Genomic DNA, 18,341 nt, shown 5'->3' with positions numbered 1-18,341 from the left:
ACTCCCTAGCAACCACTTATGGCACCCTAGCAACTGTCCCGTAGACTTCCATTCAAAAGACTGTCATTGACTTAACATGGGATCAAACTTTGTGAGCTCATAACTCTGAATCAGACTGTCATACAGACTAATGGCTGAGCTCATTTAACTCAGACTACCAAACTGCCAATAAATGATTAGCTTTTAACTTTCTAGCCACACCCCTAACTACCACATACTGCACCCTAGCAACTGTCCTGTAGACTTCCATTACAAAAGACTCTCATTGACTTAACATGGGATCAAACTTTGTGAGTTCATAACTCTGCATCAGACTGTCATACAGACTAATGGCTGAGCTCATTTAACTCAGACTACCAAACTGCCAATAACTGATGAGCTTTTAACTTTCTAGCCACACCCCTAACTACCACATACTGCACCCTAGCAACTGTCCCGTAGACTTCCATTAAAATAGGCCAAGATGCATATCTTTGCAAAGCAGTGTCATAGAGACATGGGGGTTGGTTCTTTGACTAAGACAACCAACCACATTCAAGTTCACTCTGTAACCTCGCCCATAGCAACAAAACAGAATACCCTAGCAACCATTCATCAACAGCTATATCTCAGCATCAGAACATCGTAGAGACTTGGAGATTGGCTCGTTTGACTCATGCTAGAAAACGGAACTTCCTATATGCTACACATGCTAGCAGTGACTAGCTACATGCTAATATTGACTAGCCAAGTACTGTAACTTGCTAGAAATGCTTACTAAGTATAAATGTTTTATCAAGCATGTATGTAAGGCTTGCCTAGTAACCAACCAGGGTACCCTAGCAACTGCCTAGCAACCACCCAAATTACCCTAGCAACTGCCTAGCAACCACCTAGCAACGGCCTAGTAATGCCTTAGTAAGGGCCTAGCGACCACTCAGGACACCCTAGCAACCGCCTAGCAACGCCTTAGCAACCATTCAGAATACCTTAGCAACCACTTAGCAACACCTTAGCAACCACCTAGCAACCACTTGGGACACCTTAGCAACCGCCTAGCAACACCTTAGCAACCACCTAGCAACCACTCAGAACACCCTAGCAACTGCCTAGCAACGCCTTAGCAACCACCTAGCAACCACTCAGGGCACCCTAGCAACCACCTAGCAACGCCTTAGCAACCACTCAGAATACCCTAGCAACCATCTAGCAACAACTTAGGACACCTTAGCAACCACCTAGCAACACCTTAACAACCACCTAGCAACCACTCAGAACACCCTAGCAACCGCCTAGCAACACCTTAGCAACCACCTAGCACCCACTTAGGACACCCTAGCAACCGCCTAGCAACACCTTAGCAACCACCTAGCAACCACTTAGAACACCTTAGCAACCCCCTAGCAACACCTTAGCAACCACCTAGCAACCACTCAGAACACCCTAGCAACCGCCTAGCAACACCTTAGCAACCACCTAGCAACCACTCAGGACACCCTAGCAACCACCTAGCAACACCTTAGCAACCACCTAGCAACCACTCAGGACACCCTAGCAACCACCTAGCAACACCTTAGCAACCACTCAGAATACCCTAGCAACCATCTAGCAACCACTTAGGACACCTTAGCAACCACCTAGCAACACTTTAGCAACCACCTAGCAACCACTCAGAACACCCTAGCAACTGCCTAGCAACACCTTAGCAACCACCTAGCAACCACTTACGACACCCTAGCAACCGCCTAGCAACACCTTAGCAACCACTTAGGACACCTTAGCAACCACCTAGCAACCACTCAGAACACCCTAGCAACCGCCTAGCAACACCTTAGCAACCACCTAGCAACCACTCAGGACACCCTAGCAGCCACCTAGCAACACATTAGCAACTACCTAGCAACCACTCAGGACACCCTAGCAACCACCTAGCAACGCCTTAGCAACCACTCAGAATACCCTAGCAACCACCTAGCAACCACTTAGGACACCTTAGCAACCACCTAGCAACACCTTAGCAACCACTCAGAACACCCTAGCAACCGCCTAGCAACACCTTAGCAACCACCTAGCAACCACTCAGAATACCCTAGCGACCACCTTGCAACACCTTAGTAACCACTTAGCAACTAGTCAGAACACCTTAGCAACTGCCTAGCACCACCTTAGCAACCACCTAGCAACCATTCAAAACACCCTAGCAACCGTCTAGCAACACCTTAGCAACCACCTAGCAACTAGTCAGACCACCTTAGCAACTGCCTTGCACCACCTTAGCAACCACCTAGCAACCACTTAAAACACCCTAGCAACCGCCTAGTAAAATGCTAATTCATGCTAGAATCATGCTAACAACATGCTAATTCATGCTAGAATCATGCTAGTAACATGCTAATTTATGCTAGAATTATGCTAACAACATGCTAATTCATGCTAGAATCATGCTAGTAACATGCTAATTCATGCTAGAATTATCCTAGTAGCATGCTAATTCATGCTAGAATCATGCTAGTAGCATGCTAATTCATGCTAGAATCACGCTAACAACATGCTAATTCATGCTAGAATCTGGCTAGTAACATGCTAATTCATGCTAGAATCATGCTAACAACATGCTAATTCATGTAAGAATCATGCCACTAACATGCTAATTCATGCTAGTAATATGTTAACTCTAAAAATCATAAGCTAAAATCATAAGCATTATTCATCAGCTAAATTCATACTAAAATGCTATTTACACTTTAAAACCACTTCAAACTTTCAGATTCGGCTTTTCAAGCCACCATAAAGTTTGTCCTCAAACTTTAATATCTAGTTAAATAATTAAAATCAAGGCATGATCATATTTTATTTTGGTAAAATGAGCATAATCTAGAGGCCTTTGCCTTTCAAGCCACTTCCGATACCAAATGATCAGCTTAGTCAAGTTTTTATTTGTTGTTCCTAAAACATGAATAGGTAGCGAGACTTTTGTCAGATAGTGTGCAGTTAATTGTTTAGTAAGGAAAATATTAAAGATCTGATTTATGTTTTGTATGCACTTAAAAGAGTTATATTTTTGGCATTGATAAGAATTTTGATGAGAAAAAAGTTTTATTTTAAATAAAAAAAAACAAACTTAAATTGGTAAAGTCACTTTTCAGCATCAAAAGCTGAAAGTAGATCAATGTCACATAAAGCAATACAAAACATGTAAAAGCAATGAAACAAACAAACAATAAAACATATATCACAAAATAAAGAAAACCATTATTTTACATGTTTTTTTACAGTGTGGGGTATTACTGTGAAAGCAGTTTTTGGTTCTTCCTGGTAAAATAGTTCAAATAGTTTTTGTTTTTGTTTTTTTTTACATTTTTATAACTTGATTTATCCACAATAGAAAAAAAGGAACAGGGATAGAGGACAACAACAGCACTACTAAAGAAGGCAATAAAAACATCAGGAAATGCAGGAAAGGTGTCATATTCTGTCAGAGATGACAAATATTTTCCTGTTTCTGCTAAATAATTCCTGAAAATCAATCTTATTTGTAGCATATCGGAAATTCAGAATACCTTTCGGTTTTTAGAAGTTTAACTCTTATTTAGTGGTAAATTATCGTAGTTAGGTGTCTTTTTTTTTTTTTTTTTTTTTACAAATCTGTCATGTAAATTTGCTAAACTCTTTCTTTACTTCTGTTTTTTAAGCTTAAGCTTTTAACATTGTTTCATTCATTTTGTTCCCTAGTAAAAAGACATTCTCAATGTCATCTGTCAATCTTTCATCAAAGTCTTTCATTTCACTATTATGAGAGAAGAATCGAAAGTCATTTTAGCAGCTCGCTTTCAGTAATAGCTGTTTTTGGACAAAGGAGGAAATTTGTAGTTGTGAGAATGGCAGGGTTTTTTATATAGTACAATGGCCTCTGTAATAAAAAGATTAAGGGAAATTAGATTTTTTTATTCATTATGCTTTTAAACTGTAAACCTGTGTTGTGCAGCACAAAAAAATAAATAAATTAATTGTTCACCTTTAATTGATGACATTTTTAATGACTGCAATTAATGTTTTTATGTCCAGCATTTATAACAAATTTGTGTAAAATCGTGAAGCTTAATCAATCACACATTTCCCATTAATGAATGTTAATCAGTGTTTTAACTTAATATCTAACAATGAACAGTTCATTTTTACAATATGTATTAACCTTTGTCATTTTCATGTTAACTTAGTTTCATTAAATAATGTTAACTGATGAAGCTTTTCATTTAATGTGTTATTAAATGGTTAATTCAATTAAAGTAATATAAAAAATAAATTTAGACTTTTTTTAGCACAATTAATAGGCCTGTCACTATATCAAATTTTTGTTGTATTATATATTGCACCAAAATATATTGCGATAAACAACATCCTTGTCCTTTTAAGACTGGCAAAATATTAGCATCATAATGCAAATACACTCTTCCAAAAAACACATAATATTTATTCTTAAGAATACCTAATTTAATTATAGTCATTTTAACAATTTATTAATTAGTCATTGTAATCAGAATGTGCAAACATGTATCTTAAATAAGTAATAATAAATGCTAAGTGCAAGGTAACCGTAAGTAACCGAGGCTGCGATATCTGCTACTAGATCAAATTTCAGTTGTCAGGCACCCACATAAAATTGTGCTTGTGTTGTGCGATAAGTCGATATATTGATTTATGTGACAGGCCTATCCATTAATGCTAGTTAGTGCATCATTGAGTAATATATTTTTTTTATGCAGTATTGGTGTAAATGTTAATAAATGCAACTGCTCATTGTTGGCGCTATGTCCGTAACTGGATATTGGCATGTAAATGTGTTCAGGTCTGGACTGTTATTAAAAGTGTCAATTTTAAGGCAGATCGGACAATGCATGCCTGAGTTAAAACAACTTGCTTTTTCATGGCGAATCGTCAAAGTTTAAGAGGCCGCCACGGACTCCCCCTTCAACAAAAAACTCTAGATCTTCACAATTTAACTTCGCCAAGGCCTTCAGATGACAGTACCCAATTCTGGTGTTGATCTGATAAAATCCCTAGGAGGTGTTTGTTAAAATACAACAACTGCAAATGGCAAAAACTGCACTTTTTCTGCAGAGGATGTTAAAAATATCCGACTTCCTGTTGGGTTTGAGATTTTGCTCCAAGAGACTTTTTTGTAGGTTTTGGCAAGTTAGATGTGTGCCAAATTTCGTACATGTGCGTGAAACAGCTCGGGAGCTCTGTCAAATTTCCATAGGTGGCGCTGTCGAGTCAGTCTGCCACACTTACTTCCAAAACTTCATTTTCGCCACTTCTGTGGCATATGCAAAGTTTTGTGAGTTTTTAAGCATGTTTAGACCCTCAAGATTGCAATTTATTCTAGAAAAGAAGAAACTGAGCAATTCCAATAGGGCCTATGCACCATTTTGGTGCTCGATGCCTAATTAAAATAATGCTTTTATATTTAATATTAGTCTTCATGATGAATGCCATTACTAAGAATTCTGTCTTCAACATTTTTGCCTCTGACACAAAACACTCAACCAAGACTCTGCTTTTCTCCGGGATCTTTTAAAGAATAAAGTCTGTTATGGCAATCAGTTTCCACATAGCTCAGTATTCCCAAAATGACACGGCCTACATCCGTGGAGGATCCATTGGTCAAAAAGCTGTCAATCATCAAATTGCAATATGTATTGGAATCATTTTTTTTTTTAATCCGTCACTATGGAATGACAGCGTCAATCATTTTAGACCATGCTGTAAAACTGCAGAGATGAAAATATCACTGAAAGCCTCCATCTCCATGTCTGAGAGATTGCAATGTCAAGCTGCTGACGCCTGTGGGTTTTACATGTTGTCAGGAATGTTTCAAAGCATTTAGCAAATCATTCACCTTCGTCTTATGCATGAGGGAAGCTTTTAATAGATCTCTTAGGAAAAAGCGAGACAGTCAGAGATGCATGTCATTTCATTTGAAAAAGAAAGAAAGAAAGAAAGAAAGAAAGAAAGAACGAACGAAAGAAAGAAAGAAAAAGCTCCTTTTTGTGTGTGAGCAGAAAAGCATTGTTTTTGTATGTGTCTTTTTAAATACAAATGAGCTGCTGCTTTCCAAATTAGGGAAGTATGTTTACTTACTCACTATTCTGTTACTCCAGAAACAACAAAACAAGCAAATGTCACAAATGGCCTGTAATGAATTAAAATTTTACATGCCGAAAGAGTCAGACAATGATAGATTGAACCAGGACATTTCTGAAGGGCTAATGTAAACATTTGTGTAGCTTTTGAGAAATGAAGCTGATTACAGTCATTGGCTAGCATGTTACATTATTACATTATAAAATAACGATAGCACTGGAACATTCAGAAAGGAAACCTTAATCTTTCTAAAAATGTGAAGTGTTTTGGATATGAATAGTGTTGGTCTCGACTGAAGCTGCAAAAAATGTTCAAGAAATCCATTCTGCATCAATTTTGGGATTTTCAAAATGCATCGCAATTCTCTTGTGAATTGATTTTGAGCTTAGTTTACAACAGCAAGTGGCGCTCTAGGCTAGTTTTTAACAGGACACTAAAATGTTAGTGCGTTCAACCAAGTCATGTAAATTGACTTTAATGTCACACGATTAATGGAAACATTGTAATTCGCTTAGCTACATTTAAATAATTATTTTAGATGATGTTTGTATAGAAGTGATTTAAGAGAGAATAGCAATGCATTCATAAAATCTCAGAATCTATGCAGAATTGATTTCTCAAACGATTATTTGCCATAGCTCTGGTATTGATTCATCTTTCAGAAATAGTGTTGAATTAAACCATGCTGGTGAAGCAGTGCATAAAATATATGCTTCAGTTATGCTGTGGGTGAAAACATGCAGATTAAAAAGCTGAAAATACCATTTTCGGTTTGTGGCTGTAAGAGAAAAATGGATGAAAATATGAGCAGAAAAAATGTCTATGGCGAAGGCGGTTTGATCTGGCAACCAAAGTGCAAAAGCAGAGCACACTTTCGACAGGCTTACATGCACACCATGGTCAAAGTTCAAAATATTCTCAACATTCCTCTCTGCGGATATTGTGCTAATGTACATTTGTAGAGCAACCAACTCTTATGCAAAGAATTGCCAGTTTAATCCCAGCTTGTAGTGTGTGAGTGGGTGGTGTAAGACCAGTGGTTGATATTGGTGCCGTGACCAGGATGGCAGTGAGGTTTAGGGTGGTTAGTGAAATGGAGGGCAGCTAGTGAATTTCTGTACAGGTAAACTTTTAGCCTCCTTGTTGGAGCAACAGACTCCCATGCAAAGAATCGCCGGTTTGATTCCTGCTTGGACTGTGTAAGTGGGTGGTGTAAGACCAGCCCTTGATATTGGTGCCATGACCCGGATGGCAGTGAGGTTTAGGGTGGTTAGTAAAACGGAGGGCAGCTATAGTGAAGTAAGGTAAACTTTAAGCTTTCTTGTTAGAGCAACTGACTAGCATACAAAGAATCGCTGGTTAGATCTTAGCTTGGAGCGAGTGGGTGGTGTAAGACCAGTGTGATATTAGTGCTGTGACAGATGGCAGTGAGGTTTAGGGTGGTTAGTGAAATGGCGGCCAGCTAGTGAATTGCTTTGCAGGTAAACCTTTACCCTCGTCATAGGAGCAACTGACTCCAATGCAAAGAAACGCTGGTTCGGTCCCAGCTTGGAGTAAGTTGGTGGTGTAAGACCGGCGGTCAACATTGGTGCCGTGACCCGGATGCCAGTAAGGTTTAGGGTAGTAAGTGAAACAATGCCCAGCCAGTGAAATGCTGTGCAGGCAAACCTTTAGCCTTCTCATTACAGCAACTGACTCCCATGCAAAGAATCGCTGGTTTGATCTCATCTCGTAGCGAGTGGGTGGTGTACGACTAACAGCTTAAACACATATACTTATCTATGCACTTATCTATATACAAGACATGCTCACCAGGAAATCAAAGTCAACTCAAATATCTAGTGCTTTTTGCTTCTGCTTTCAATACTCTGCTGTCATGGCAATGGTGGTAAAATGATCAGTGCGTTCATTGATTTGTATAGTTTCTTCAACTAGTGTTATGTAAGTTATTGAAATTTAATAAATAACTTCACATTATTTAATAAAATAATAAATGCTTATTACAGAGCATTTTCAGTTTCGATTTTTGGCTAAGTGCATCCAGAATTTGCAGTTTGGCTAACAAAATGTTCATTTTGATGCATCCCTACAGGTAATGTGTAATAAGGTCATCAAAAGAGAAGCAACATTGATTATCATTTTTTCCCCTACATGTTTGCAGAAAAGCCTCACCAGAGCAAAGCTACTGGGTTTTATTCTTTGGTAGATGCACCAGGGAACCAGTTATAACATTTAAGCAAAGAAAAAGTCCAATTTACATGATATACCCCCTTTAAATGTTCCATTAGATGGTCTATGAAGAAGAAATCAACTAAATCACATTTCGAACAACATGCTTTGCATGTTCTGTTAGCCTGCATAGATGTATTTATTATTTTAACATTACTGGTTTGTTCTTAGCCCAATGGGGAAATCAAACAACTAGGGTGTTTTGATATAACACATGCTGAGTGAACATTATGGTGTTTTGTGCTATGATTGCCTCTTCACTCCTTTCTAATAACAATACTAATGAGTCACATTGTGCCATCAGAGCAAGCTACAGGTCTCTCTCCCCTGAAGAGAAGGAGAAAAAGCAGCTCGTTCAGCCGCTTTCCGTTATTACAGTTATGGAGAAAGCAATCCCATCTCTATCACAGCTGTCTGGCACAGCCGCCGATGAAAACCGCTCACAACGCTAACAATGACATTGTTCAAAAGCAGGATCAACTGGCCCTCATTAGCGTCACTATTATTGTTTTTGGCATGAAGTCCGTCCAGTTTGTAGCCTGTTGTGGTCATGAACTGTCTGTTTGGAGAGGGAATGTTTATCTGACCAATCTCAGCTCTACTGAATTCATACTAATATTGAAAGACTATCACAGAATACAATACTAATTCTTCCACATTGGTAAAAACAAATATCTGGTCTATTCCCCCAATTTTAAAATGCTTTCTCTGATTTCATTTTTCCCTGGAATATAGTTTTAAAATGTATATTCTGGTTTAATATATGGTTTTGAATAAATCACAAGCATGTCTGATTATTTAAATTAACATTAGCAACTAAATAAATGTTATTGAAAATTGTGAAAATAATAATTATAGTTAATTTAAATGACTTTTGCTGTTACTTTATTTGTTTTTTTTTTAACATTTACTAATATGTAAAAAAATAAGCATCAAGGTTATATCTTTATAGTTTGTTGTATGAAGGTGTTCATTCATTTGATAATCTTTTTCAGAAACACATTAGCAATATTTTATTACATTAAAGGGTAAGTGAAGCACTCGGTCAAGTTTACATTATTATTGTACACTGGATTCCACTTTAATAAAAATATATTTATCAAACTCGATTAATGTAACCATTTAGAAGAAAACGACATGTTTAACTATAGCTTTTAGACATAGGGCACCGCCAACTTGGAATGTCGCTGTGTCTGACGTCACTGGGTTGGTTCCGTTCCCTCAGCTGAACAGATGTAGAAGTATCTGAGTTTTATCTGATCTTAGTTTGGTTTGAACACGAAAATAGTAATTAAGCAGATTGATACAGAGAGTAGACCAAAGTGCAACAAATGATCAGTAATTAAAAGGGGAAAAAAGAAAAATAGAATATCTATCTATCTTTCTTTCTATCTTTCTTTCTATCTATCTATCTATCTATCTATCTATCTATCTATCTATCTATCTATCTATCTATCTATCTATCTATCTATCTATCTATCTATCTATCTATCTATCTATCTATCTATCTATCTATCTATCTATATTGTCCATACATTCACAACTCAACGCAGTTGAGTTAAATTAGGTTGTCTAGTGTATGCGTTCGGTCCTGTACCTGTAATGTGTCTGTTCAGCTGATGAAAGAATATTCCAAGATGGTGGCGCCCTAGGTCTAAAAGCTGTAGTAAAACATGCGATTTAAATGGTTACATCAATCAAGTTTGCTATACATATTTTAATTAATGTGGAAATCAATATACAAAATACTGTAAACTTGACTGTGTGCTTCACTTCCCCTTTTAGGCAAGGCAAGGCAGATTTATTTATTTATTTTTTTTACACAACCGTAGTTGATCCAAAGTGCTTTACAGTAAAATTAAATATTAATTAAATAAAAAATAGAATAATACTTGTATTAGAAATATAAGAAAATGAACACAATATATGTAATAACTGAAATACACATATAAAAAGTTTATTAAAGTTTAGTAAATATAGGAAGATGACCAAAACATTGGAATATGTTATAATTTAATTTTAATTTTTAATTTAATTTAATTTTATTTTATTTTATTTTATTTTATTTTATTTATTTATTTATTTTATTTTTATTTACTTATTTATTTTATTTTATTATTTTACTTTATTTATTTTTTATTTAATGAGCTAAATTATTATTGTAATAAACATGTACTACCTAAAACTGATTATTAAAAACATTATTTTATTTTCATGCAAAACACAAAGTATTCACTTGTGCACTTTTTATGTTACAAAATGTGTGGATTTATAGTGTTTTTAACTCAACACTCCCTTGTTGCCTTTTTTTTAATGGCTGCTGCTTTTCTTGTCCCTTGTTGCAGTTTTCTATATATTATGCTTCGGCTTCCAGCATTGCATCAGGAGGCAGCTCTTTTTTTCCTCATTTTAAAGAGCAGTAATGAGCCATTGGAAAGATTCAGTAGGGTTATGAGAATATAAATGCGGAGACGAAGCCAGTGCAATTTGCCCGGGTGAAACATTAGCGGCAGCTCCATCACCAGAGGCAGCTCACGAATGAGTTTTTCTCCCACCCATTTCTGTGGGTTTTCTGCCTTCTGCAGTTATTTTAGTCCAATGTATGTCCAATTAAAAATACAGGTATGGCTTCGAGAGGGTGCAGATTTGTGCACATGAGACGCTTCAGCCTAGTGTTGTCAAAACTAACATTATTTCAATATGCTTCGAGATTGAAATGTTTGAAATGATGCAGTAACACCTTTCGGAAAAAATAATAACTGCCACTCTTTCTCTGACTGTGAATTTCGAACTGTTGAAGGATATGATATATAATCTGTCTCACTCCAGATTCACTTTATTCATTTATCTTGAATTTTTACAGTTGATACAGCAAACTCTGTGTGTTTAAGGTTTTATCAGATTAAAGAAAAATTGCACTGTATAAAATAACATGACAAAAAGTTATGACAGCTTATTTTAATATATGCAAAACAATTACTTTTGATGCTTGTTCAGACTACTCATTTAAAATGAGCTGAATCCATACAATTATTATGATTTTTGTGACAACCTAATTAGTTTGTTTAAAAAATGATTTAGTTAACTTATTTGAAAAAAATAAAAAGCTGAACTGAAACAAAATGATTAGCCTAAAATAAAATAGTTTTATTATAATGATAAATATTTTTTTACAATGATATTATCACGATTATAATCATAATAAATGAAAAAGTTAAATATAATCAACAAAGAAAATGTAAATGAAAACATAAATGAAAAAGCTTATTTATTGGCTGTCTTAGCCCTATCACTTTAAAATAACAAACACTGTTCATCTCTCTATATTTAGGCTAAAACAGCTTTATTTATTATTTATTTATTTATTTATGTATTTATTTATTTATTTATTTATTTATTTATTTATTTAATTGTTTGTTTGTTTGTTTGTTTGTTTGCTCATTCATTTGTTTGTTTGTTCGTTCATTTATTTACTTATTTATTTATTTATTTATTTATTTATTTATTTATTTATTTATTTATTTATTAAATTTATTTATTTATGTTTTGGTTGTTTTTAATTTTTTTGTTTCAACTTCCAAAATGTATCCTCATTGGACTCAAGTTTCCAATAACAAAGCTTGTTAACAAGCTTTTAATGATTGATGAAGGAATTAAAATGCTTTGTTTTGTGATTTCATCTTCATTTACAAGTAGCAGGGTATTTACGTGCCCCTTGGTGTCATAGTTGCAAACTGCTGTTACATCATTTTTTAATGGTCATATTGAACTGTCACCCACTGTATGTTGGGGCAAAATGAATGAATTGTGTGGAACCCAGCATTTTCAAAGTGTAGGTTAATCAGGTTTCAACTGCATTTTTTAGGTTACACAAAGTTTAGCTAAATATGTTTAGCTAGTTTGATAAAAGTAAGTTGAGAAGACTAAAAAAGACGTTAAGTTGTGTACTAAAAAAATTAAGGCAGCAACTATTTTCCACAGTGCACAAAATGCTAAAGAAGGTTCAATACCTTTACTTTGTTCCTTTCTTTTTCTCTCTGCACAAATGCTGATTTCTCTTTTGCATGTTATTTTATTAAATCAGTAGACTAAATATTTATCAAAAAATGGAAAATGCCTGGCTTTAACTTTACACTTAAACTTTCACTAGGTACAGTTGAACCGTGCTGAAGCGTGCTTACCCGCCTCCCCTCTTCCCCAATGCCCTGCACTCACACTGCGTTTTACCTTCCGAAACCGGAGCATGCTCACATCATCGATGATGTGACCGTTCAGTTTAACAGGAAGAGAAGCGCTCTCGCTCAGCACAGGGGACATTGCTTTAGTTTTAGCGTTTTGTATTAGTTTTAGTCATTTGGGATGCCGTGACATGCAGTCAAATATTTTGCTAAACAGATCCACCACTTTAGACGCTCGTAGTAAATTATTGTAAAAGTCATCATACTGCACATGTTAGAAGGTTTGCTGATGGCATAGCTGACATGCAGCAAGAAGTTTGTATTTTTGGTAAACAGTTCATGTTTATTGAAAAGTACAATTAATGAATACATTTCTATGAAGCAGTCCCTTAAAAGTGACGTTGCGTCATCAGTTTTGGGCTCAGGTGTGTTTTGCACACACATTACAAGCGTAACGAGCCAAAGCCCAACCGAACAGCTTTTTTTTCACACATCTTCCAATTGTGCCTGGGCCCGAGTCAGAGCACTCACCGTTGTCAAAAAAAAACAGGAAATGCAATTCGAATAGCCTAGTGAGTAAACCCTTAAAATAAAAGTACAATTAGGGGGAAAAAAATCTTAATGTTATTGCAGTTATTAACAATAATTAATGACATATTATAAAATCATAGTTAGACTGACCTATAGAATGCTACACTTTATTTGTATTTATATTTATTCTCTTGTTTTTATTTGTGTTATTTGCCTTTTTCATTATTACTGACTGTTCACTTGTCCTTAATAATGTTTTAATAGCTTTATATAATTTAGGATTGTTTATTCTATAATACCAAAAATGGAACTAAGATCTGTGCAATTTATTACAATTCACAAAGCATAATTACCGGAAACTTAGAAAAAATCTGTTTTCAGCCAGGCCATTAAACAATGTAGTAGGGCCTAACTGCATAAGTGCTCTAAAAAATAAATATAATAATAAAAGTTGGCAACATAATGGCTCAATGGTTACTTCTCTTGTCTTACAGCAAAAAGTTTGCTGATTCAAGCATGTTGTCCCCGTGTTTGTGTGAGTTTCCTCTGGGTGCTCCATTTTTCCCCACTGTCCAAAGACATGCGCTATGGGTGAATTGGGTAAACTAAATTGGCCGTAGTGTACGAGTGTGAATGTGAGAGTGTATGGTTTCCTGCTGGGTTGTGGCTGGAAAGGCACCTTTGTGTAAAACATATGCTTGAATAGTTGGTGGTTCATCTCGCTGTGGCGATTCCTGATAAATAAGGAAATAAGCTGAAGGAAATTTAATGAATGATTAAATGAATGAATGAATAAAAAGCTGATTCAGCTTAAAATATTTTGTAGCCTTTTTGCCTTAAAGGGCCATAAACCCTCTTGTTTCAGCAGGGTGTTTTCACACCTCTACTTTGGAAAAAGTCAGGAAAGTGGGCGTGTCCAGCTCTGTTTAGCGGGGAATGTTGGAGGAGCAAGAGAGAAGGTTCTGTAAAAAAAAATATGCATAAACATGGGAGTGTAGATATGGGCAGGCGCTGATTTTCAGAGTCAAAACGAGCACACACACACACACACACACACACACACACACACACACACACACTCACACACACTCACACACACGACAGTGACTGTGTTTACTTGGACATCAGTAATCGAATTATTTGATAAATTATTAAATGGTGGACTTTACCTGCAGTTTGGCTCTTTCATTCAGGGAATTCATTCATGCCCCTCGTGAAAAACGAGATATTGGATTTGAGGAACAATATTTGATACCACACAGCGAATGAGAGAAAAAAAACCTCTGCATTTCCCAGAAACTTAGATGCTCTCGACAGGTAGCATCAGAAAGCCGTGTGTGTTATTCCTGTAAATCCTACATGACGATAAGTTTGATTGTGGTGCTAACATGTTTACACTCGGTGTAAATAGTTTGTTCGATACAAACTAACTTTGCCATCTGAATAAACAAAGACCACTGGTCGCTCATTTACCAAATCTGTAAAGTCAATCAACAGCAACTAGAGCTGCGTCTTTATTAAGAGACGAGCAGCAAATCCGGATCTCACATTTCCAGATGAGAAAAGCTCTCCGGTAAACAATGTTCCTTAGACACATATTGTTGTCGAGCGTTGCGTGCACTGTAATCCACACGTTAATCCAGCTGTGCTCTCATAGAGAGAAAATGAAAACAAAACCTTCACTCCAGCAACACTATAAAAGCAACACTGCACGCTTGTTTTGGCAACACAACGTGGTGTGTCTCTGCTGTCTGAACACTGTAACAATAATGAATATTAATTAAGTTGCACAATAGAGCGCGCTGATTGGGTTGAACCAAGCCTTTCTCATGAATTAATGCAGCACACTCAGAGCTGTAATAAGGCACTCCCAGTTACAGACGTCCAGTCTATACGCTGAAATACACGCTAAGATCTCATGGCCATGACGCAGCTTCAAAAATTCATTTCAAACCGCAAGTACAAATTTGCTCGAAATAACGCAAGAACAACCAATTTTCACTTTTTAGTGACATATATGTCTAAATAGTGTTTTTAGCAGCATGGGACACATATATGACTGTCAACAGCTCAGAAAATGTGTTTTGGTGTTTCCTGACCCTTTAAGATATGTTGTTAAGTGTGTAAAGGATTATTGACTCATAGTTACTTAACATAGTTGTGGTAAGTAATATTTAAAAGAGCACTATCAGGCTAGCTGTACTTTTACTCAAGTGTCTAATTTGTGTTCTTCGTCCTCCACTGGTCTGCTGTAGGCAGTGAAATAATTGATATGATTCAGCATAGTGATATGAAACTCTAATGCCACCAAAACAACTTTAATGTAGTCTAGAACTACTTTAGCTGTGTGTTTATCTAAAAAATAATTGTATCTTTGAATGTTCATCAGCCTATCAGAATTAGAAATTCAACAGCCCTGCAGTATAAAATAGTTTTAATTAACGTCACAATATTTTTAGGGCTTTATTTTATTTATTTATTTATTTATTTATTTATTTATTTATTTATTTATTTATTTATTTATTTATTTATTTATTCATTCATTCATTCATTCATTCATTCATTCATTCATTTATTTATTTATTTATTGTTAATTATTGTAAATTTTTTTATATTTTTATTTTTTATATTTTTATTTCTATTTCATTTTTAACTTACTTTAATTTAATTTAATTTTATTTTATGATTTTTTTATTTCATTTTATTTAGTTCATTTTATTTGTATTTTTATCGTATTTAATTTATTTATTTTATTGTTTTATTTTTAACAAATACATTTATTTGATTTTTTTGTTATGTTAGACTAATACATATCCTGCTTGTATTATTATTATTCAAATATACAGTGATTGCTTTTAGGTTAGCATTGTTTTTATATATAGTAATGAAATATTTTCCATATTGTATGCTTCAGTTTCCCTCAGTGTCACACAATACCACTTTTGTTTAGGAGAAGGAATACAGCACCTTCAGTTTAACATTCATTTTGAATTGCTCAAGTCCCATGTTTAGAAATTAAATGCAGATTTGTTAACTAAAAATGACTGTAGCATTATTGTTTTGTTCTGAAAAAGTAATTAAATGTTACCTTAATATCCAACATATCATACTGAAGTTTCAAATTCCAGTATCATAGCAGCTCTCCTTGTCACTTGGCTGAGCGGTGATGGATGGATTTCCAGCGGTTTACCCCCGAACACACACACGCGCGCGCTCATGTGGGGAGTTACATAACCCGGCTCGTGTGTCTGTTCGGGAAATGTTAGCATAGTCTTTGTGGCTGTTCGCGCTCTGAACTCTGTCCTCTCTCTTATCTGAGGTCTGTTTGAAACTGTGGCCTGAATTTGGGATTCATGGTTGGAAAGCTGAAGCCATCAATTATAGATGGAGATACAGGGATGAAACAATGGCTTTGATGGGATGGAGAGAAGTGCTGAGAACACAGGGAATGTGGGATTGGTGACGCGTCTCTGGATGAAATATTGAGCAGAGAGAAGTGAAGGCTCTCCTGCACAGCTTTGGATATGATCGTGCTCTATGGAATACTGTATATAAAGGTTTACTTTCCCCTCCACAAGAACTGTCCACAAGCACAGGGAGTCTAACTAAACACAGACACACATCATGTTTTCAGGGGCTGTTTATTTCATTTGAGTTAATCTCTGTGAGGTACACAAATGTTGAGTGGGATTGTTTGTCCTTTATTTGTGCAAATAAATGAGGTCATATTTGAATTTATATTGACTTGAACTTACTGTAGATTTTTATTCTCACACTAAACATCTGCTTTAAGAAATTAGTTAATGCTAGCAAGTTAATAGTTATATTCATGAAACTTTAAGTAAATTATTCTTTTTTTAATAGAATTCAATAGTACTATTTTAATTATAAAATAAAAAATGAATATTTAATCTTTATTACTTATATTTATTTAATGTTTTCCTAACTTAATATTGATAATTATATGAAATATGAAAAAAATATATATTTTTTTTGTTTTGTTTTTGAATGGACAGTTAAACAATACACATTTGGTTTATTCCTGAAACTTATTTTATTTTATTTTATTTTATTTTATTTAATTTTATTTTAAGAAATATATAATTTATATTTCTTAAAATAAAATGAAATAAAATTTCCTAATAAAATATTGTTTAGAATTATTTAGGATTATTTTTTTTAATTAATGTGCATAATGAATTTCAACATATTGTGTTTATATTTCAGTTTCAACACTGAAATAGTTTTCAATAATTTAATAGTGCTGTTTTATTTATAAAATAAAAGAGAATGAATATTTCTTATTTTTTATGAGTTATTAAATGTTTTCTTAAATTCAATATAAAATATGATTCCTTGAAAAAATATTTTATTTTATTTTCATTCATTTTCTTTTTGGCTTAGTCCCTTTATTAATCAGAGGTTGTCACAGCGGAATGAACTGCCAACTTATCTAGCATATGTTTTATGCAGCGGATGCCCTTCCAGCTGCACTCACACACTCTTGGACACACTCCCTTACACTATAACCAATTTAGCTTATTCAGTTCACCTACTGTATAGCACATGTCTTTGAACTGTGGGGAAAGCGGAGCACCCGGAGGAAACCCACGCCAACACGGGGAGAACATGCAAACTTTACACAGAAACGCCAGCTGACCCTGCCGGGGCTTGATTATTTTATTTTATTTTATTTTATTTTTAGTTCAAAGTTATTTTATTTTAAGAAATATGCATTATTTAATTTAAAAAAAAATTGTTTCACACTAATAAATATTCTGCTTGGATTTTTTATTTATTTTTCTTGTTCAGTTGCTACCTTTTTTCTAACGTAGCATTGTTTCATATGTATTTATAAAATAGTTAATATATTATATTTAGTCTTATTTTTTTAATTTATTAGGAGCACTTAACCCCCATTAAAATGCCCATTTAACAGTTTATTAATAAGCATAATGAAAAAATTTAATACATTTTGATATGCATTATTTATATTTCAATTTCATCACTGAAATTGTTTTCTATAATTTATTGTTGCTATTTTATTTATAATTAAAAAAATGAAATAATAAATATTTATTATTTAAATAAGTTATTGAATGTTTTCTTAACTTAATATTGATATTCTAATGAAATATCATTCTGGAAAAATATTTTATTTTTTATCCCTATTTTATTTATTTATTTATTTTTTATTTAATTTTAGGAAATTTACATTTATTTAATTAAATTTTTGTTTTATACGAACAAATATATGAAAATTATAATTATATTTAATTT

The 18,341-nt window shown here is 34.5% G+C and overlaps 1 protein-coding gene and 1 long non-coding RNA gene across 8 annotated transcripts in view; one reads left to right on the top strand and one right to left on the bottom strand.

Moving 5' to 3' along the window:
- The window catches only part of opcml (opioid binding protein/cell adhesion molecule-like), a 408,742-nt gene that overhangs the window by 302,277 nt on the left and 88,124 nt on the right, over positions 1–18,341 (top strand).
- Positions 11,924–16,330, bottom strand: LOC141376410 (uncharacterized). 2 transcript variants are annotated; one of them, XR_012386433.1, is made up of 3 exons: positions 16,150–16,311; positions 14,535–14,711; positions 11,924–14,023 (listed from the first exon to the last, which is right to left on the bottom strand). It is a non-coding gene; the product is annotated as an uncharacterized lncRNA (long non-coding RNA). The 2 variants fall into 2 exon arrangements; XR_012386434.1 differs by having other exon boundaries at positions 12,810–14,023; positions 14,535–14,704; positions 16,150–16,330.

Source organism: Danio rerio, chromosome 10 (assembly GCF_049306965.1).
Source record: "Danio rerio strain Tuebingen ecotype United States chromosome 10, GRCz12tu, whole genome shotgun sequence".
Taxonomy (NCBI): Eukaryota; Metazoa; Chordata; class Actinopteri; order Cypriniformes; family Danionidae; genus Danio; species Danio rerio.
Note: the sequence above shows the minus strand (reverse complement) of the source record. Positions and strands in the feature narration are given on the sequence as shown.